This window comes from Macaca mulatta, chromosome 7 (genome assembly GCF_049350105.2).
Source record: "Macaca mulatta isolate MMU2019108-1 chromosome 7, T2T-MMU8v2.0, whole genome shotgun sequence".
Taxonomy (NCBI): domain Eukaryota; kingdom Metazoa; phylum Chordata; class Mammalia; order Primates; family Cercopithecidae; genus Macaca; species Macaca mulatta.
In genome coordinates, this window is record NC_133412.1 from 158,144,868 (window position 1) to 158,168,070 (window position 23,203).

Genomic DNA, 23,203 nt, shown 5'->3' on the forward strand with positions numbered 1-23,203 from the left:
CCCAACCAATGAAGGCAGAATACATATTCTTCTCAAGCACACCTGGAATATTCTCCAAAATAGTCCATAAACTAAGCCAGAAAACACATCTTAATGAATGTAAAGTGCGAAATCTATTAGCCTAGAAAATTTGAGACAGGTTTCAGCTAATTTAGAAAGTTTATTTTGCCAAGGTTGAGGATGTATGCCTGTAATATAGCCTCAGGAGGTACTGATGATGTGTGCCCAAGGTGGTCAGAACACAGCTTGATTTTATACATTTTAGGAAGACATGAGACATCAATCAGTGTATGTAAGAAATACATTGGTTCAGTCCAGAAAGGCGAGGACAACTTGAAGCAGGGAGGGAAATTCCAGGTCATAGATAGGTGAGAGACAAATGGTTGCATTCTTTTGAGTTTCTGATAAGCCTTTCCAAAGGAGGCAACGAGAATATGAATCTATCTCAGTGAGCAGAGGGATGACTTTGAATAAAATGGAAGGCAGGTTTGCCCTGAGCAGTTTCCAGCTTGGATTTTCCTTTTAGCTTAGTGATTTCGGGGGCCCAAGATATTTTCCTTTCACAAATCCTACAAAGTATATTCTCAATAATAGTGGAATTAAAATAAAAATTGATAGCAGAAATTTGTGAGTTTCACAAATGTAACACATTGCTACATAAGTAATTAAGTAACACATTGCTACATAACCAATGGGTCGAAAGATAAATGAAAAATATTAGAAAATACTTTGAGATAAATGAAAATGAAGATAAATTAAAACTTACGATATGCAGTTGAGAAAGTGCTTAGATGGAAATTTATAGCAGTAAACATCTACATTAAGAAATAAGAAATATCTCAAAATAATAATCTAAGCATTTCTCTTCCAAAAAGAGAAAAATAACACCCTAAATCCAAAGCAAGCATAAATAAGAAAATAAAAACTAAAGCAGATTTAAATAAAATTGAGACCAGTGAGGACTAAGCTCTGATTATTTTTATCTTGCCCAAATTCCTGTCTAAGGGGGGTGGGGAGTCATGTCCTACAAACCATAAATTCTCATCAGATGGGTTTTATTTACCATGTATGTCATTACTTACTTTCCAATCTGACTCTGGCATGATAAAGAAGAAAATCAAAATATTTTACCCCAAAACGTGTTTCTCTGCCATATCTTGAAATGACCCTGCAAAGCTGTCCTTTGTGGGAGAAAATCTGCATCTGTAAAGAACTTTGATTAAGGGCAGCCACTATAAGACTTCAAAAGAACCTTGGTCTCCACAACCTTTTAGCTTAATCTGAGCATTTTCTATCAGTCCCAGGTCTTTAGACAAGCTCAACCAATTGTCAACCAGAAAATGTTTAAATTTACCTATAGCCTGGAAGCCCCTGCTTGGAGTTGTCTCACCTTTCTGAACCAAACCAGTGTATTTCTTAAATGTATTTGATTGATGTCTCATGGCTCCCTAAAATGTACAAAACTGAGCTTTACCCTGACCACCTGGGGCACATGTTCTCAGGACCTCCTGAGGGCTGTGTCATAGGCCATGGTCACTCGTATTTGGCTCAGAATAAATCTCTAAAAATATTTTACAGAGTTTGACTCTTTTCATCAATGCTGGCAAAACAATGAACTAATGAGCCAAAGTTTGAAGCTTTGTAAATATCAATCAAATTGACAAATCTTTAGCTAGTTTGACCAAGATTTTTCTTAAATAGGACCTGAACTACTAAAATAAAAAATAAAAGAAGGCTGTATTATGAAACCTCAAAACAATAAATTAGAATGGAGCACTTTTAACAAGTGTATGCCAACAAATTAGATAACTTAGAAGAAAGAGAAATATTTCTAGGAAGACACAATTGCCATAAGTTACTCAAGATTAAATGTAAAAACTGAATAAACCTAATGGAAGCAAAGAGATTAAATCAGTAACTAAAAACATCCCATATGGAAGTTCCCAGGACAGATGGCTTCACTAATAAATTCCACTAAACATTTAAAGATTAGTTAGTGCCAATCTTTGACAAGACGAGGAAGAAACATCTTCCCAACTCATTTATGAGATCAGTATTACTCTGATACCTAAACCTGGCAAAATAGCAAAAGAAAAGGAAGTTATATACCAATATTTACTTTAATATAGACACAAAACTCCTTAATAAAAACTTGTCAACCAAATCTAGTAATATACAGAAAGACTTATACAACATGACAAATTGAGACTTATGTCAGAAATACAAGGTTGGTGTAACATCCCAAGTCAAGAACGAAGTGCTTTTTCTTGTCTCAGCTGTAACAGAAAATTTGCCTCTGAGGGCTTGAAAACAATAGAGTCCAAACAAAAGACTCCAAAAAAATCAAAGAGTTGCATTCCAAGTTAATGGTGATTTACTCACTCTTTGCAGAGAAAAAACTAATAATACCAGAAACATCATCTACATTCGAAAGTCTTACCTGGTTAGCCTTAAGTAATCCAATATCATGCTTGAGAATCCAACAGTTTTTTGTGTTAGGAAGATTCATACGCAAGTCTACTATGGTGGTGCTGATATCTTCAGATCTTTCAGGAATTTTTTTTGTCTAATTGTGGTAGGGTGGAGGTAAATAATCTTTCAAGTTTTATGTTTGACCCTTTGTCTATAAGAATCAATATTAGGATTTACAATACTTGGAAAATGAATGACACAGTTTGAAGGTTTTGTCCCCTCCAAATCTCATGTTGAAATGTAATTTCCAATGTTGGAGGTGGAGCCTAGTAGGAGATATTTGGGTTATAGGAGCAAATCCCTCAAAATTGGCTTAGTGTTGTTCTCCTGATGATGAATGAGTCTCACTCTATTGATTCACGTGAGATCTGCTTGTTTAAAAGAGCCTGGCATCTCTCTTATGCTCCTTTTCTCTGTCCTGCCCTTTCTTGCCACATGACACACTTGCTTTTCCTTTGCATTACACCAACATTGTAAAGTTTCCTGAGCCCTCGCCAGAAGCTGAGCAGATGCTGGTACCATGCTTGTACAGCCTGCAGAACCATGAGCAAAATAAACCTCTTTTCTGTATAAATTACCCAGATTCAGGTATTTCTTTATAGCAACACAAGCAGACTTATATCTTGAAGAAATCTTCTATGTTAGGTGAGCTTAGGATGAAAGTTTACTTATAACTAGCATTTGATGTATAAACCGATTCTGACCTCAGTCAGGTTACGGTTGTATTCTGGCCACAGAAATTGTGTTGTCACAATCATCCATAGATGGTTTATGTATCTTCCTCCTGACAAATGTCCTTTGCTTGGCCAAACTTTGGTCAGGATTCTGAAACTTCCCAGGGCCTATCTTTACTTCTTTGTAAAATTCAGTTTTAGCAATCCTTGCTAAGTCAATTTAGTAAGAGCCTCCTACACTAAATGTCAATTACCCCTACTATCTGATCATGTTCCTCATTCTCCACCAATCCCAAGGTAAAGTTTGATCTCCTGGCCTTTCTTCAGCAAGAATCCTGTTAAGTCAGTTTAGCCAGAATCCCTCTGACCACTGATGGATGTTTCGACTAAGTGATTTTCTATTCACATACCCAATTCTGATCCTTGGCTATAAATTCTCACCCTATGCATGCTCTACTTGGTACTGAACCTAATCATTCTCTCCTCATTGCAAGACCTCATTGCAGCGATTTCTGTACCTATTGTGGTAATCCTGAATAAAGTCTTTTTCACCAAGTTTTAACAAGAATTACTGAATAATTTTGTCTTTAACTCCCCCAGAACAGACACAAAGATAAAACGTTATAGGTCATACCAGAAAAGGCTACAGGAAAGTTTCATGTATTGTTCTTGTAAGATTGGATGCCATTGCTTTCACAACTGCTCCTGAGATTGCTTGTATTCAAGGGTTCTAGGACAGTGCATTAACTTTTATCCAGAAATGATGAGGATTCAGTGACTAGCATCCTGACTTGAATCAGAGGACCTGTTTTCAAGCCTGGAAAATTTCTCATTGAAAAAAAAAACAAAACAAAACAAATATAAACCTTAGAGTATAACTCTACTTAATATAGTTTTTACCACTGATAATACTGTAGTCCAAATGGGAGTGCCAGAAATCTCGGCATATCTGGCCAACCCTGAACCAAGATTACTGTATCATTGCTATCTTGATGGTAAGTGATCGCATCCACTTTACATGTGCCATTTACGTGCTTCTGCTGGCCTAAGAAGCTCTTGATTCCACTCAAATCTGTGGATTCTGCCATTTAGTTATCTTCCTCACCAGCATTCCTGACTGAAAAAAAAAAAAAAAAAGAATTGAAAAGAATTGAAAGAGTCAATTCCAGTGTGTGGCAGGGGCTTCTTTGACAATTGCTTTTAACAATGAAGGAGAAGACAAAATACTGTGAGTAGCATAATTCACAGGAAAATGGATGGGATACATAGGGTAGATCAGCCTAACATTCATCACCCCTGAGGTCTATGAATTCCTTCATTTAAATTGTGATAATGTGTGCTGGTCTCTTGATGTCAACTATCATAGGCCAGCCTTGGATCCAAATTTATATCAATTCACTCAGCAAACTCTTCAATCCACAGCTGGCTGCCTACACTAGCCCACTGAAGGCAGAATCACTGGCATGAGACACCACTAAAATTAATTTGGCTGAATCTAAAATTGTGGTCTGCTTCGGCAGCATATGTCAAAACGCAAAAGGTATATTCTCTTTTGCCAAGAAGTTCCACTTCAAAGGAGTCATTCTTCAGATATTATAAGATCCCAAAGATAGATATATATATATATATACATATAAATCTATTCACTGAAACTTTTTTGTGTGATAGAAAAAACATGGAAGCAAATAGTAACTAGGTTTAATAAATTATGATGTGTCAATATCATAAAATTACAAACTGTTTTTAGAAAGCATAAAATAAATGTATATATACTACTTTGGTAGGTGCTCATAATAAACTTTTTACTAAGAAAAATACTTCTGAAGTTAAAAACATTATGAGCAATATGTAATATATATAAACAGTATAAAATTATATCAGTAAAGTAATATATGTGTTGCATATCAACAATGTTACCTATGGCTACCTACTTCTGGTAGTGAGATTATAACTGGCAGAATTTTTTTTTTTTTTTTTTTTTTTTTTGGAGGCAGAGTCTCGCTCCTTTGCCCAGGCTGAGGCTGGAGCGCAGTGGCACTATCTCGGCTTACTGCAAGCTCCACCTCCCGGGTTTACGCCATTCTCCTGCCTCAGCCTCCCGAGTAGCTGGGACTACAGGCGCCCGCCACCGTGCCAGGCTAATTTTTTGTATTTTTAGTAGAGACAGGGTTTCACAATGTTGGCCAGGATGGTCTGGATCTCCTGACCTCGTGATTCACCCACCTCGGCTTCTCAAAGTGCTGGGATTACAAGCGAGAGCCACTGCGCCCGGCCCAGAATTTTTTGTTATGTAAGTTCTCTACATTTATACATTTGATTTTTACAAAAACAGGAATTAATTCTATTGTTAATTTATTTAAATGTGAAAATAAAACAATAGAAAATAACATAGATTTATGACCAGTTTTTCATAGTAGAAGATACATGAAATTTCTCATTCATATATTTTACCTCTATACCTATGCTCCCACAATTTTTCTTAATTGCTATTGCCAGTCTCACATCTTTGTAAAATAGGAAATTTCTCTGAGTTTAGGGGGGCATTCTTGCACTCTGCCAGACTAAAGAGATTAATCTTTTACGGTTGCCTCTTTGGAATTCTGCTTTAAACAGCCAAGCTAGTGAGCCAGCTCCAGATCTAATCTCTCTGAGATCACTTTGGATAGATCACATAAACGGAACTGGTTGAAAAACTGCCCTATATTATAAATGAATAATAACCCAGAATCCATAGAGGAATGATAAGTTTATTTGACAAAAGATTAATTCTAGTTAATTTACTGAAGATGAATAATTGGAAGCTATATCTCATAACTGAGCACATGAAATCATAAACATGTCAAATGGGGCATTTTTATAGTGAAGGTTTGTGCAGAGATACCCAGAAAATGCTACTGAGCTATAGGCTTAGAATTAGATTCAACACAATCTCAGCCTGAAGAACTGCTATGTCAAGAGTGCAGCTCTGGTGGGGCATGGTGGCTCACGCCTGAAATCCCAGCACTTTGGGAGGCAAGGTGGGTGGATCACCTGAGGTCAGGAGTTTGAGACCAGCCTGGACAATATGGTGAAACCCTGTCTCTACTAAAAACACAAAAATTAGCTGGATGCAGTAGTGCATGCCGGGGTGGTCCCACCTACTCGGGAGGCTGAGTCAGGAGAATTGCTTGAACCCCAGGAGGCGGAGGTTGCAGTGAGCCGAGATCACGCCACTGCACTGCAGCCTGGGCGACAGAGGAAGACTCGGTCTCATTAAAAAAAAAAAAAAAAAAAAAATTGCAGCTCTCTAATTGTGCTCTTTTACTTTCTATTTATATAAGAAGAGCCATGTTCCTAGGCTTTATAATGGGACTAATCATAGCAAGTACCTTGTAAAGTTAGGGCGAGAACCAAATAAGTGAACATAAGTAAAGCATTTTACATGTGTGCAGCTTAATAAGTTGGAGTTGTGACTATTATTTTGTTATTCTTTTAGTTATAATGAAGCCAGAGTCTTGTGGGTAGGTCCTCCAATTTCAGTCATGTATTCAATTAACAAAAATTATCAAAATGATAATTTTGTCTCAGTATTGACACACGTGAATATTTTCAAGATATTATAAATATGCACTTGAAAACATAAGTAAAGATCTCCATATGAATTTTCTAAAACTTATAGAAGTTCTTTAGTAAGTAAGAAACCTTTTTCCATTATATAGTAGCATTAATAAATAGTTTGGCATCCAGTAGAATACGTTCTGGCAATCACATTTGCTTTCTTGAAGCAACATTTGTTGAACAACATTCACTTATGTCATTTTGGCTGTGAATTAATTGCCACACACTAATCATATCAGAGAAGGCTGTTAAATATTATTTGCCTTTCTGCCTATGTTGGACTAGCCCAAAATAGGCCTCTGTAATAATTATACCTCAAAATCTCAATGACTTATAAAAACAAAAGTTCTGTGATTGATTGATTTATTGATTGATTTACTTGCCAGCTTCAGCTGCCTTTTCTGAAACAGGTGGCTTCTGGATTTTTCAGAGATAATTCTAGATGATCATTGAAGGTGTTTCTAAAAAGGAAGGCAGGTCTAAAATCTGTCTGTATCATTTTGGCCACATGTTATTTGTCTGAATTTAGTCAAGCAGCCTCACTGCATGGGAAGCTGCTGAATTAACCCAGCTGTGTGCTTAGGAAGAACAAGCAGAATGGAGAACTCAGAATCTTGTTTCTACCTTGCAATCTATATGAACAAGTGATTTGGAATTCTGCATGATGAATAACCTCAAAACTAAATAACAGTTATCTTATTGATGACTAGAACAGAGGTTGGCACACCGCAAGAGCTCAACAAATTGATCAATTCACGAATGTAGAACTACATATTATTTAACATACTAAGCAATGTTGAACTGATTATCTCAAGTGCCAATTGATTACAAAAAGTTTTTCTCATTCAAGAATTTGTTTCATGTATAATTTTTTTTCTTTTGAAAACAATCAATTTATGTTTAGTCATATTTGCATTTCTTTTTTTTTATTTTTAAATATAGCACATTGTGTTTATATTGAGATTATATTTCCTCTTACCTCCAATTTCTGGGAAGTGATACAGGTTTTACACTTTTTTTTTGTTTGTTTGTTTTTTTGAGACAGAATCTTGCTCTGTCGCCCAGGCTGGAGTGCAGTGGTGCGATCTTGGCTCACTGCAAGCTCTGCCTCCTGGGTTCACGCCATTCTCCTGCCTCAGCCTCCTGAGTAGCTGGGACTACAGGCACCCACCACCACTCCCGGCTAATTTTTTGTATTTTTAGTAGAGACGGGGTTTCACCATGTTAGCCAGGAAGGTCTCGATCTCCTGACCTCGTGATCCACCTGCCTTGGCTTCCCAAAGTGCTGGGATTACAGGTGTGAGCCACTGCGCCCAGCCAGGTTTTACACTTTTGATAGTGTTATCTGTATTCCTTTTATAACAAATAAGTTAAAAAATAGGACAATTTATGTGTAACATATATTGTAATATATTAAATAGGTAAACATATAGGTGGCACACATACACGGCAAAAATTGTGAATGCATTCCTTAAATAACTGAATTTTGGAAATTGCTTGTCTAAAAAGCATTAATTCGATGACCACATATTAGTCATAACTTTAAGAAAGGCATAATGCTTTCATGTAACCATTAAAAATAGAGTGGTACATTTCGAATATAGCCAATGCTAAAAAGAGCAAACGAATTCACAACTCATTTCACAAGTCTATCCTTACCATTATGTAAGTTAGTTGCCTAAATTTACACACAGTTTTCAGAATTAGTTACTGTTTATGCTAACAGTTAAATTTAAAATAAAGTGAATAAAACCAATGAATAAATTGAATACTAGTCCTCTAGAAGTCAAAGTATTTAGCATTCCTACTGTTTATATTTGTGTATATATTTGTGTGAGTGTGTATGTGTATGTGTGTATGTTTATGAAATGTTCCTTAAATAAGAATGGAAAAATACTGCTCAGAAGAAACCATATTTCAAATTGAATAAACCTGATACCTATTCGTAGTTATTACTAAGAGACATGTGTTATTGAAAACTGATCCAATGTAATATTGAATTATCATAAGTAATATATACTATTGTAATTCAGGATAAATGTCGGTATTTATTTAGTTGACTGGCATGTGCTAGATTCTGAGATTACAGAAAAACAGGCCATGCCCTTCAGTATAAGGGAAATGGCATAACTTACAAATCAGTACGCTAAATGTCAGAGAAGCAGTGTCCACTAATTAATTTGGAGCAATATGTAGGTATTAGCTATATCTCTTTGGTGGAATAAGTGTGAGAGCTGCAATTTTATCAGAGGTAAATTTATTATTGCACTACGTTAAGAACGAATAGGACTTTTCAAGGTATTCGTGTGGGTTAAAATTTTACAGGTAAAAGAACACCACAAATGTATAGATATGGTATATTTGAGAAATTCCAAGTATAATATTTCAGTGTAGCTAGTTGGTAAGCAGAGGATAAAGAATGGTCAGAATGAGCTACATAATTTTCAAAGCTCAATGAAAATGCAGGGCCTTTGCTGGGAGTGTGTGTATGATAGTGAGCTGGGAGAGGGTGAACCTCCCCTTCCCACTGGGCCTGCTGTCCCATCCACCCAGGGAATTAAAACCCCCTTACTGCCTAGATAAGCTGGGTGCACAGAATACCTGGATCCCTAGTGGGTGAAGATCCCCAGAGCGAGTTATCTGCCAAGTCATTTGGGCTGCCAGCCCAGATGGAACAGTCACAGTCTTGCTCTGCCCTTAAAAAACGTGTGTTTGACCCCTACCTTTTTCTACTTTTCCTATACCCACACCCAGGACACTGCACAGGGCCAAAAGTAAAGGAGGTAAAATTCAAGGCTTTTTCTGATGCTGCAATCCAGGCATCATTCCATAACCAGGGTGGCAGAGTTCACCAGGTGGGTATGGGGAGGGAGAGGCTAAGAATCTGTTCCAGAAGTGGCAGGGTGATGGACTATATATGAACCTACTGTCCCAGCCTTTGGCATATGCTCCACTATCCCATGGGACTTTGCTTACAAGAATAAGTTCAAAGATAAAATTAACAAGAATTTAAGGAAAACAATTATAGAGGATTGAATATTAAGCTACACTGGTCACAGGACAAGTAACTGTTTTTATGCTAATGTGTTTGGACTTTATAAGTAAATAATTGATATTAAAAATTATCTATATAAAGAATAAATAATAGTATTATAATCATGTAAATAGAAGTATAGATTAAGAGGTAAGAACATTGTGGAGTTCTTAGATTAAAAGCAATATTAAAGTTGGTGAATACTAAGTTTATTTCAACCATCAATTTTTATGACTGAATAAAACTCACAATCACTATTTTAGATCACATTTTTATTGGGTCATATTAGAGGAAAGATCTTATGATTTGATTTCAAAATTGTAGAAGGCTGGATCCTTGAGACTGTAATAGGTTGTTCCCACATGTTTAATAATGTAAAACTGGGAAATGAATAATATTAAAATACAAAATCTCAATGAATCGTCATCTTATGAATTGATATTTGAAATGGAGATTATACTTAAAGCCTTTCTGTTATAAAATGTGTACAAAACAACTTTGTTGGAAACCAATACCATAGAATCCTTGGCCATGTGGACCTTAACAATTATCTCCTGGAAAGTGCAAATGTATATTCCTCCAGAATTTTGTAAAGTCAAGGTCATGATATTATTAAACAGCTTTGATAGCAATCTTGGCACACTAACAACCTGATTGCTCCAAAAGTACATGTGAAAACCTATATGATAAATTTAAAGTTATCAATGTCACTGAGCTAGTCACCTCCTCTTTCCAGGATTTTTTTTTATTTTATTTTTATTTTTTGCAAATCTGGTTACAAAGACTTATTGTCAATATTTACAAAACACTTCTCAGCCATATGCCTCTCATAGAATTTCAAGCTTAATGTAACTGGTTCTATAAACAGACAAATAGAACAATATCATTTACAATAGGAAGACAAAGAAGTGAATCAAACTAATGTTTCAAGACCATGAGTTTAATCTAAGCAAATTTTCTGTGGTCTTGGTGGCCCATCCATGCAGCTTTAATTATGAGATAATACGGTGATACATATGAACGCATCCTTTTTCTCTCATCTCATTCTCTCACTTACTGCTCCAGCTGGCACATAAAAGTTTTACAAAGTCAATGGAAGCTTTACTGGATCTAGACCATCACTGCTCAGTCTCTTGCTGTCATATTTAACTTCCTACTCGAACCAGTTAGTCTATATTTTCAAATCTACTAACCCTTATTTAAAATGTTCATGTATACCTATGTTTTGAAAGATGACATTAATCAGACAAATTTCATCTTGCAGAAAGAATCAACTTCTTGTCTAATTTTTCTTTAGTCAAAAGTTTTAAATACTATCGAATTAGGCTCTAGTTGATGAGAGCAGATCATTTTTCCTTAGATCCTCTAAAATAAAGAGTTCATGGACATTCTGATACACCATTTCTATCACTCTGAATTCTAATAACTAAATCAGTATTCACTAAACTATGGACAGAAAACTAAAACTTTTGAGAATGAATGATGGGAGAGTCTTAGTATAAGACAAGCGAATATGATAGAGAGATCAGAAAACTGGAGAATACATACACTGCTTAAATTGATTAAAACAGCATTTTAAAAGTTTAACTACCTCATTCTACTAATACTGGCAGTAATAGATTATTTTTGAAGATGGCCATAATGAAGATGGCCACATTTTGCATGCTTCTCACAATAAAACTTTACTACTTTCACAATAAAACTTCTCACAATAAAACTTTACTACTTTCATGATCAAAAGTGGTATTCGCATCCTTGTCTCCCTTTACATTTGGTCTGGCCCTCTGGCATGCTTCAGCCATTAGAATGCAGCAGAAGTGAGACTGTGTGACTTCCAAAGCGCATATTTACACATTCTTTTAGTTTCTGTTTTCATGCTTTTGAAATGCATATAGTCCTCTCAGAGCACTGCCTTGAGACCTCCATGCTGTGAGGAAGCCCAACTAGCTACATGGAAAGACCATAAGAAACAACTAATGTGCCCTACTGACAGCTACAGCTTATACTCTTCCTTGCCCCAGTAACATGCCATCACACTGGTGACCCCAAGTGAGACCAGGAGAAGGACCATCCAGCCATGTCCCTAAGAAAACTAAATCATTGTCATCTTAAAGCAGTGAATTTGGATTAACAATTGATAACTAACACATCTACCAAGCTTTATCTCCCCCAGTTTGTGACTCTCACTCTAAACAAATACAAAACCCAATTAAAACACCTAGTAGAATAAAATTTAATTGTTTCAACTCAGTTTCTTAATGCTTAGGCAGCATTTTTTTCCAGTCATGACATAAGTTCTCATAATATGCCAGGTAAAAATTCATTCCATATAATTTTTTTTTTGCTGTACACCAATTAAAATTTCTGAGCATGCTTTGCAAATGATAAGTGACAATTTTTTTAATTTTGTTTTACTGACAAATAGCAGAGTTAACATAGTAATTTGACCTTTTGTTATAAACCCACATATATTTCTTATTGTTTGTTTTCCCATCCTAATTGGAGATGGGGCAAGCAATTTGAACTCAACATAGATTTTAATAATAGTTTTAATATAAGTTTACATATTAAATCTCATTGCTTTAAACCAAAACCTGATTACATAAAATATTATATAGCAAATATGTTGTATTCCGCTTATTCCAGGTACATTCGGCACCACATTCTTTCTTTCTACTCCTTCTTGCACTCACATGTATGGTAATCTTGCTTTACTCAGGGGTCATCTTTCAGCCACTGCCCAGACATGATGGTCTACCTGGCAAATTCTTACTTACCAGCCAAGATGCAACGTGTCAGCTACATGAAACTTTCTCTGATTCATCTAGGCAAAATAAATCATTTCTTTCTCTGTGTGCCACCCTGCCCTGTACTTGTCTCTTTATAGCACCTATCATGTTTATGTCCATGTGTTTTTAACATATGTGCATCCTTCCACATACATTTCCCAAATTTAGTGATCACTGTTTTATTCACCTATTAATACAATCTCTGCAACATAACACAATACTTGGTCCATAGTTAAAACTTAATAAATGCATTTTAGGGGGTGAACACATTAATCCCCCTTTTATTTCTGTGGCTATATAATATTTTATTCACTATAGCCTTCATCTTAATCTACTTTAGGTATCCTTAATTTTGTCTTCTAATCTGTATAATATTACATGTAATATCATTTATTTGGACATTATAAATTTGATGCCATCACATCATGGCCCATATAGGATGCAATCTTGACACTATTCTGATAATTTCCATGTGGGTTAATTTTTGTTTTTTAACTTGTTGTAAACACTGTCCTAATTATTTTCATCAATTCTCACTTATTGAATTGTCACTTCATAAATATTTAAATGAGTGAACAAATGATTTAGTAGGTCAAACAAAGCTCAAATATTGTCCTTGTTAAGTACCTAGGTTATATACATGTACCTGTTTTAGATGATAGCATCACCGTTGATCAAAAATCACAGCTATAATATTATCCGATTGGAAATTGTAATCCCTTTGACCATTATCTTTTTGATATAATTTAATAGATAGAATTACAGCAAAATTCATCTCTTTATAAAAGAGAATATTATATATTACTTTTCCTGCTTTTTATTACCTTTAATTACACAGGGAATACATGACTTTTTCTCACAAAAATTTGATCCATTCAAAATTCCATTTTCCTTACCTCCTCTCTAGATACAGCTACTATTAAATTATATATGTCTTCATATAGCTACAGACTTATATGATTAAGTTAAATTAAACTGTTTGCACCTATCTACCTGTCATTTTGCCCTGAGGAAAAAAAGCAAAAATTTATTATTATTACTATTAGTAGTAGTATTATTTTAGAGATGGGTGTCACTCTGTCACTTAGGCTGAAGTGGCAGGGTCATAGCTCACAACAGCTTCAAACTTCTAGGCTCAAGTCGTCCTCATGCTTCAGCTTCCTGAGTAGCTGGGACCACAGGTGTGTACCATCACACCTGGCTAATCTTTAATTTTTTTAGGGACAGGTTTTCACTATGTTGCCTAGACTGGTATCAAACTCCTAGCCTCAGGAGATGCTCCCAGTCAGCCTCCCGAGTACAGAAGTAAAAATTAAATTATATTAATGGAATGAGAAGACATCAAATCTTAAATGTGTATTTTCCTTAAGCACACAGTTAAGATTAAAAAATCTGCCAGTCATAATTTGGAATAGTGTATTTTAAAGCCGAATTCATTTCTAATTATATCTATCAGATAAAAGAATCCAGCTGTTTATGTTTTGTGATAGCTCGCTTGGATATAGTCCATAAAGAAGTTGGTAAGTTTATAATCTTCTGACTAGTAACATATTGAAAGAGCATGGTGTAGCAGCACCAATTTTAAGTATACTTGCTTGTTTTGCTTTCATCAGACATTAATATGTTTTGCATTGCAAGTGGAACCTCTTAGGATTTAGAAGGATGGCTATTGTTTACATTCCCAAAGCTCCTTCCTCCCACACCTCACCCTCAGGTGTCCACAGAAACCCTTCTTCCGTTGCTGCCTCCTTGGCCTTAATTGTGAGAACAATGAGGCTGTTCATAAGAAAGCACTCACTCCAGCAGCCTGAGGAGCTCCTTTATAGTTTCTATGCAAGCTTGATTGATTACCCAGGGAACATATACTACACCTTGTCAGAATGCCTATTAAGGAGGCTGGGACTTGATTTTTAAAGAACTGAGAAGAATACTTTTGAGTCTTGCCTGTTCCATAATACAGTTCCTCTGGGCACCCATTACAAAAGACTCCAGGTGAGGCAAGTACCAGATTACATTTAGGCACAGGGAGAAAGCACTACACATTGTGATGAAGTGCTTTTAACATTTCACAGTTTAATATAATTGAATCCTAATAGGAGGTTTCTGTCAAAGTCTTTTCAGTCAAGAGTCCTATCAAAGAACTTGGTTTCACTTACATCTCTATTCAAAAGACAGATTTTATTCCAAATGCTATCCCTGGGGATAGCTAAATAACTAACGGATACATTGGCAAACCATCAGCCCAGCAAGGGACTTATGGTAAATATATTTACATGGATTTTACAGAATGTATGTATATATAAATACACACACTCTCACACACATGCACACACATATGTATTTGGAAAGTATGCCTTCTATGACTCAACAATTGGTGAAGAAGAGATGAATACTGTTCAGTTTTTCTTTTCATTATTTATAAAAGTAAATGAACTCAAAGTATATAAGAAAGATACATGTGGCCGGACACGGTCGCTCATGTCCATAATCCCAGCACTTTGGGAGGCTGAGACGGGTGGATCACCTGAGGTCAAGAGTTCGAGAACTGTCTAGCCAACATGGTAAAACCCTATCTCTACTAAAAATACAAAAATCAGCCAGATGTGGTGGCACGCACCTGTAATCCCAGCTACTCAAGAGGCTGAGGCAGGAGATTCACTTGAACTCGGCAAGCGGAGGTTGCAGTGAGCCAAGGTTGTGCCACTGCACTCCAGCCTGGGCAACAGAGCAAGACTCCTTCTCAAACAAACAAACAAAAAAAAGTACATGTTAGACATGTGTTAGATGTGATTTGTACTGTATTAGCATAAGCATATATTTGCATATGTTTTTCCCTGTTAAATGGAGGCAGAGGAACAGAAGGTTCAGGGTAGAGTTAAAATTCCCAGGAATTTGTGAATGTATTTTAGATTTTGACATCAGCCTGCCGTGTGGCCTTTTGCATCTTCATTAACTTTCCTCTATCTCTTCATGATTCCTCAACTGTAAAATGGGATTCAAATAGCAGATAGAGCTTGGCAAGTTCTGCAAGAACCACTATATATGGCTTCTATAAAAGTAGAGATTTTCACTCATAAAAAACTTTAAGTGCCATACTTAATAAAAATTTTATTTACTGTTCTATTTCTCTCAAGCAAATAAAAAGATGTCAGGTAAACAGTCATCCGATACCAGTCTCAACAAGCCTCTTTCCACTCATATACAAAGTTGTGCAGCTTTTTAATGTATTTGGAAAATTACTTTACTTTGCACATTTTGTAGTTGGAGAAACTAAGATGATAACGAGGAGTTCTTATACTTTTTAGGCCTTAGAGTAGAACAATCAGAGGAACTGATGTTTTTGGAACTCAGATGGAGACCCAGCTAGTGATACTTGATGAAACAACAGTATATAGTTAAAGATTCTTTAAGAAGACTATTGTATGCTCTTGTGGGGACTTTTTACTACTTACTCACTTTTTAGAAATTGTTAATTGTAAAAACTGTGAGAAAAGCAAAAAACATCATTTCACTGGTCAAAAGCTTACATATATTCATTACCAATATAAAATGTGTCTTTTTTTACTCTGTAATTAAATGTGACAGATATATTGAATACCAGCTATTGAAACTAGGCCTCATAATTCCTAAGCCTCATAAAATTTAGAAAGCTTGGCCATCATGAAACTTAAACCCCAGATGGCCACGGATAGCCCCCCGATGTTCCCAGAACCCAAACAGAAAGACAATTCCGGGAAATAACCTCATGGGGCCCCACCCTGATAGCCTCATGAGGTCCCACCCTGATAACCTCATGGGGTCCCACCCTGACTCAATGTCCCCGATGTTCCCGGAATCAGCAATTCCAGGAAAGAACCTCCTAATGTCCCGCCCCAACCAATCAGAACAAGATACCTTGCTCAAGCCATAGCTAGACCCAATCATCACGCGCCTAAAGCCTTCTTTGAATTTCGTGCCCTAAGCTGTGTTTGAACTTGTAATTGCCTATATAAACTGCCTGTAACAAGCACTCGGGGTCCCAGGGCCAACTTAGAACTTGGGACCCTAGCGCGCTAGTAATAAATAACTCTCTGCTGTGAATCTCGTGTTGGGTGATCCTTCGCGGCGACCCCTGCCCAGGAGGGAATCGACAGTTCGGTTCCAACACTATGATAATATCATTTTCACGAATCCTGCAAAACCTTAAAGAATCATCTAGTATTTTTTACCCAATCAGAAGAATGTGCAATCATGTAAAAGACCAGTAATATTATAAACAAAAGAGAATAATCAAGATTCAGTGACACAATTTATTTCAGATTTATTTGAATTTTCCAGATAACATTATTTATCCACAAACTGTATATTTCAGACCATATGTAACATTGTCATCCAAAGAAACATTGATTCAAGTTGCAAGTTATAAGACTATTATTTACTAGCTTTATGATCTTACAAAAAGTGTTTAATCCCCCAGATCCTAAGATTCTTCATTTTTTACATGGAGTCGAAATTGATATTAGACTATATTAAAACTGTAGGTCATTTTTCTCCCAGAATTGACTAAGAATAGAAACCCAATTTATTTAAGAAGAGCAAACAAAATAAATGAGACTGGTTTATCTTTTAAAACATTCTAGAGAAAGGGTAGAACACTAAGTAAAAAGAGAAGATCTGGTTAAACTGCAGAGAAAAAATAGATTAACTTACAATATATATCAATTAGTCTGATAGCAGACTTCTCAATATCAATAGCAGAAGTCAAAAGAGACTCAGATAATATCTTGAAAATTCTCACGGAACGTAACTTTTACTTTAGAATTCAACCTACTAAACTGTCATTCAAAATGACAGTGAAATAAAGGTATGTTTCACAAAGTTCGACTGAGTGAATATCACTAAAAACCTTATTAAAATAACTTATTAAGAATGAACTTCAAAAAAGAAAATTAAACTAAAATAAGATGTTAAGAAGAATGATGAATTTTAAAAACTTATTACATGTACCGGTAAATTTAATAAAAACAAAAAACAAAACAGACTTCTAGTTTCAGTTTTGACATGTAGAGCTTGGAAGTCATCACTCCTGTCCTAAAATCAAGCAAAAACTGAGCGAACTAATATTCAATCATGGATTTATCACAGAACTGAGCAGAGCAAACTGCCACCCAAACCTGGAGAGAGAGACTAATGCTCAAAATAATAGCCAAGATTTGCTTATTGGGAACAGAAACTGCTACTGACATAAATGGTTAGAAATTACCATTTAAATGTTAATTTTGATTAATTGCTAGAGGAAGATTGTGGACTAGCATAGGAATGAGATAACTCCCCATGATTTTGGTCTTAGAAGAATCCAGTTACTTTTGTGGGTTTTACCTTCAGGAATTCCGTTATTTTTACAATGCAGATCCCAGAAAGATACCTCATGGCTTTGCAGGGAATGAGGGTGGGTGGTTATACTTAATGGTAAGAAACTGTTATGTGTTTCCCTAAGACTGGGATGAAGGCAATAATTTCATCTCTCATCATTACTATTCAACATCATACTGGAAATCCTAGCCAATGCAATAAGATGATAAAGAAAATAAAAGACATACATATTGGAAAGAGAGAAAAAGAAATTTTAACAATATTTGTTCAAAGGTAACATGATTTTTCCTGGAGAAAAATTCCAATTAAATAATGGACATACACACACACAAACATCCTAGGGCTAATATAAGCAAGGTCACATGAGACAAAGTTAATATACACAAGTCATTTGTTTTCAGGTATGCCAATAATGAGTAATTGAAATTGGAAATTAAATAAACAATACCATTTACAATAGCCCTCTCTGCCCTTTCATTTATACCTAAGATAAAATACTTAGGTATAAATCAAACAAAACATGTATACAATCTGTATATGAACAATATAGAAAGAAATTTTTAAAAAATCTAAACAAATGGGAACGTATTTCACACTAATGGATTAGAAGACTCAATATTATTAAAATACTAATTCTTTCCAAATTGATCTATAGATTTAATAAAATCTCTCAGCAAAGGATTTGGTAGATATTGACAAATATATTCTAAAATTTATATTGAAAGACAAAAACCTCGAATAGTTAACATGATGCCAAAAAGCAGTTAGAGTACTCAAACTACTCAATTTCTAGACATTGTATAAAAATACAGTTATTAGACAGCATGATATTGGTTGAAAGAATCAACATCAATGGAATAGAATAACATCCAAAAATAGACCCATACAATTATAGTCAACTGGCCTTTGACAAAAGAATAACGGCAATTCAATAGAAAAATTATAGTCATTTTAACCATTAGTACTGGAAAAATTGGATGTCCATATGCAAAGTAATGATAATAATAATACAGATAAAGACTTAACACCTTTTACAAAAATCAACTAAAAGTGGATCATACAGTTAATGTAATATATAAAACTATAAAACTTGAAGAAGAAAACATAGGAGAAAATTGATGGTAGTTCAGGTTTGATGATGAGTTCTTACAAACAACATCGATAGCGTGATCCATTAAGAAATTAGTAAGTTGGACTTCATTAGAATAAAAAAAACTTCTGTTCTGCAAATACATTGTTAAGAGAGTGAAAAAACAAGCTACTGAAAAAAAAATTTGCAAACATATAACTGATAAAGGCTTTGCATCCAAAATATACAAAGAATGCTTAAAACTCACCAATAATAAAACAATCCAATTAAAAAAAAAAAAAAAAAACAGGCAAAAGATCTATACAGATGTCTCGCCAAGGAAGGTGTATAGACAGCAAGTAAACATATAAATAGATGTTCAACATCATTTGTCATGGAGGAATTCCTAATTAAAACGAGAACTAGATACTATGTACATATGAGAATGGCTAAAATTCAAAAATCAACAACACACATTGCTGGCTACGATGTAATGCAATGGAGACTCTCATTTATTGTTGGTAGGAATGAAAAATGATATGGCCACTTTGGAAAACACTTGAACAGTTTTTTACAAAGCAAAACATATTCTTATCATGTCATCTAGCAATTGTGCTTCCTGGTATTTATCCAACTAATTTGAAAATGTGTGTCTACACAAAAACCTGTACATGAAAGCTTTAGCATCTTTATTTATTATTGCCAAAAACTGAAAGCAACTAAAATGTTTTTCAACAGATGAATGTATAAAGCAACTGCAATGTATCCATACAATGTAATATCATCTAGCAGTACAAATAAATGTGCTAACAAGCCACAAACTAACATAGATGAATCTTAAATATTATTAGTGAGTCAAAGAAGCCAGCCTCAAAAGTTTACTTACTGACGTTCTGGAAAAAGCAAAACTACGGGGCCAGTAAAAATATCAATGGTTGTGAGAGGTTCCAGTGTAGGAAATGAGAGCTGAAGTTGTGAAACACATTAAATGTTTTAGATCTGTGAAACCTAATACTGTAATGGTAGATACATGACTCGTTTGTTAAAACCAGGAGAACTTTACAGTTCAAAGAATAAAGCCTAATGCATGTGAATTTTAAAAATGTGTATGTGTAAGGTTATGATATACCAGGATACACTGTAGAATGTGACAAAACAATCTAACTGTACATTACAAATGTATGAAACAACCTCACTAAAGTGTATTTGGGAAAAAGTTGTTGACCTAAGTAAATTTGGAAATAAGTAGAGTATTCAAGATTAAAGGCAAAAGAAACTATACATAAACATTGTACTCTATTTGATAAAGGGATTTCTTATGAGGGTGTGGGTTAATTCTGATACTGCTACCCACATCTACTGACATAGAAAATTCTGTAAATAGAAGGCAGATTGTGGGAGCCAGACTTCTTATTGCTGGAATGCAAGTTTACAGATAATCAAGGGACGAAGACTAGAATGGTCCATATGGTAATGCGCTAGAGTTGGAGACATCAGGATCAACTCATTTTTAGATGAACTTATATTTATAGAGATATAGATAGTTACATATAGAAGTATGTGTAGATATGCGGGTTATTATACACACATATATTTATCTGCTCTGTCAGCTGAAAGGACATGGAAGCAAAGAATATCTTAGTAGCAATGAGCACACACAGCATTCAGACCTTGGTTTTTTATGCCATTCTATAGAAAAAGTAACCAGAGATTTTTGAAGAAATAACTGATTCTAGGACTGGGAAAGAAAAGGGCAAGGTAACCCCAGAGTATCTTGCAGTGACAGAAAATAAGCAAGTGCGAAAAAGAAATACACACCAATACATGAATAACTTCGGGAGGCTGAGGCGGGTGGATCACCTGAGATTCAGAGTTTGAGACGAGCCTGGACAATATGGTGAAATCCTGTCTCTACTAAAAATACAAAAATTGACTAGGCATGGTGACGCATGCTGGTGGTCCCAGCTACTTGGGAGGCTGAGGCAGAAGAATCGCTGGAACCCAGGAGGCAGAGGTTGCGGTGAACTGAGATCACACCACTGCACTCCAGATTGGGCGGACAGAGAGCAAGACTCCCTTAAAGAAAAAAAAAAAAAAAAGAAAGAAAGAATGAATACAGAAGTCAGGGAAAAGAGATAAATCTGCTTGCAGAAGACTTTCAAATAATTTATACTGCTATTCCACTCTCAAAGAGGTGGAACATAATTCCCATTCTTTATGTGAGGGTTGCACATAGTGACTTTCTTTCAAAGAGTACAGTGTAGAAAACTGGAGGAGAAAAGGGTAACTTTTCAGTGGAGAAACATTATCTTATTTAGGCGATCAAAGTTAACATCAAGAGTGATATATTGGCCTGATGCAGTGGCTCACGCCTGTAATTCCAACACTTTGGGAGGCCAAGGTGGGCGGATCACCTGAGGTTGGGAGTTTGAGACCAGCCTGACCAACATGCAAAAACTCCATCACTACTAAAAATACAAAATTAGCTGGGTGTGGTGGTGCATGCCTGTAATTCCAGCTACTTGAGAGGCTGAGGCAGGAGAATCACTTGAACCCAGAAAGTGGAGGTTGCGGTAAGCCGAGATGGAGACATTGCACTCAAGCCTGGGCAACAAACTCCGTCTCAAAAAAAAAAAAAAAAAAAAAAAAGTGATAAATTATTTTGATAGTATATACCCTCTATATGATGGGATGAGCATAACTTTGCTTCTGCCATTTTCGCCCCCAAAACTCATAACAGCAGTCTAATGATGAAAAAACAAATCAGACAGGTCTCATTTGGGAAACATTTTACAAAATAACTGGCCAGCATTCCTCAAAACTGTCAAGGTCACCAAAAATGAGAAAAGCCTCGGGAATTGGCATGGCTATAAAGAGCCTAAGGAAACATGAAAACTGCATGCAACATGATATTCTGAATGGAATCCAGGAATAGGAAAAGAACATTAGACGCCAGACCTGGTGCCTCACGCCTGTAATCCCAGCACTTTGGGAGGCCGAGGCATGTGGATTACCTGAGGTTGAGAGTTCGAGACAAGCCTGACCAACATGGAGAAACCCTGTCTCTACTAAAAATACAAAATTAGCCGGCCGTGGTAGTGCATGCCTGTCATCCCAGATACTCAGGAGGCTGAGGCGGGAGAATCGCTTCAACCCCAGAGGCGGAGGTTGCGGTGAGCCAAGATCTTGCCATTGCACTACTAGAATGCAAGAAGAAACTATACATTGTAAATGCTGTCTAACAAACAAACAAACAAACAAAAAAGGAAATGGCTACATTATTATTATTTAAAGCATACTTTAAAATTAAAAATACCTCTGGCAAAATAAGATTAATGTGTAAATGTAAAATGCATTATTTAATAGGAATAAATAAATTCTAAATTTGAATACATTGAATAACATAACCTAAATATATACGATAAATATTATCAAAACAAAAGTGCTTTGGTAAATTCATCATTAAAGTTGAATTTTTTTTAAGTCACAAATTAGTGATACCACCAAAAACCTTTAACAACCGAAACTTTTTAAAACATTGTAATTCCAAAGAAACTATCAGAAAGTAATAAGGATAAGAACAAAAATTAATGAATGAGAAATAAAAAAAAAGAAATAATAAGGAAAATTGCTGAAGGTTGTTCTTTGAAAAGACCAGTAAAACTGATGTTCTAACAGTAAGAGTATTGAAGACAAAAGATTGAAAATATGAACAAAAATTATAAAAATAAAAATGTGTATAACTACAGATATAATGTACACTAAGAATATAATATGAGACTATCTTGAACAACTTTATGCCCAAGCACTGAAAAACTTAGATAAAATGCATAATATCCCAGAAATACGTAACTTACCAAAAGTAACTTTAAAAAAGCAATCACTCCCAAAGAGGCAACTGTTGAAAGTTTGAATCAATAGTTAAATATATACCGATTAAGAGAGGAAGAAAAAACACCCACTTCAATCCAGATCGTTTTTGAAATTGTTTCTTTTTCATAATCCAATATTTACACAAAGTCATCCTGAAAGTACAAAAAGAGCGATTGCCTTCATTTATTTTATGACAATCTTACAATATTGACAACAAAATCAGTCTAATATAGTATAGCAAAGAAAATAGCTAAGCTAGCATTAGTAAACTGAATTTGAAATTATATACAAAACATAATACATCTTTACCATGTTGAGTTGGTCACTTAAATCTAAGATTATC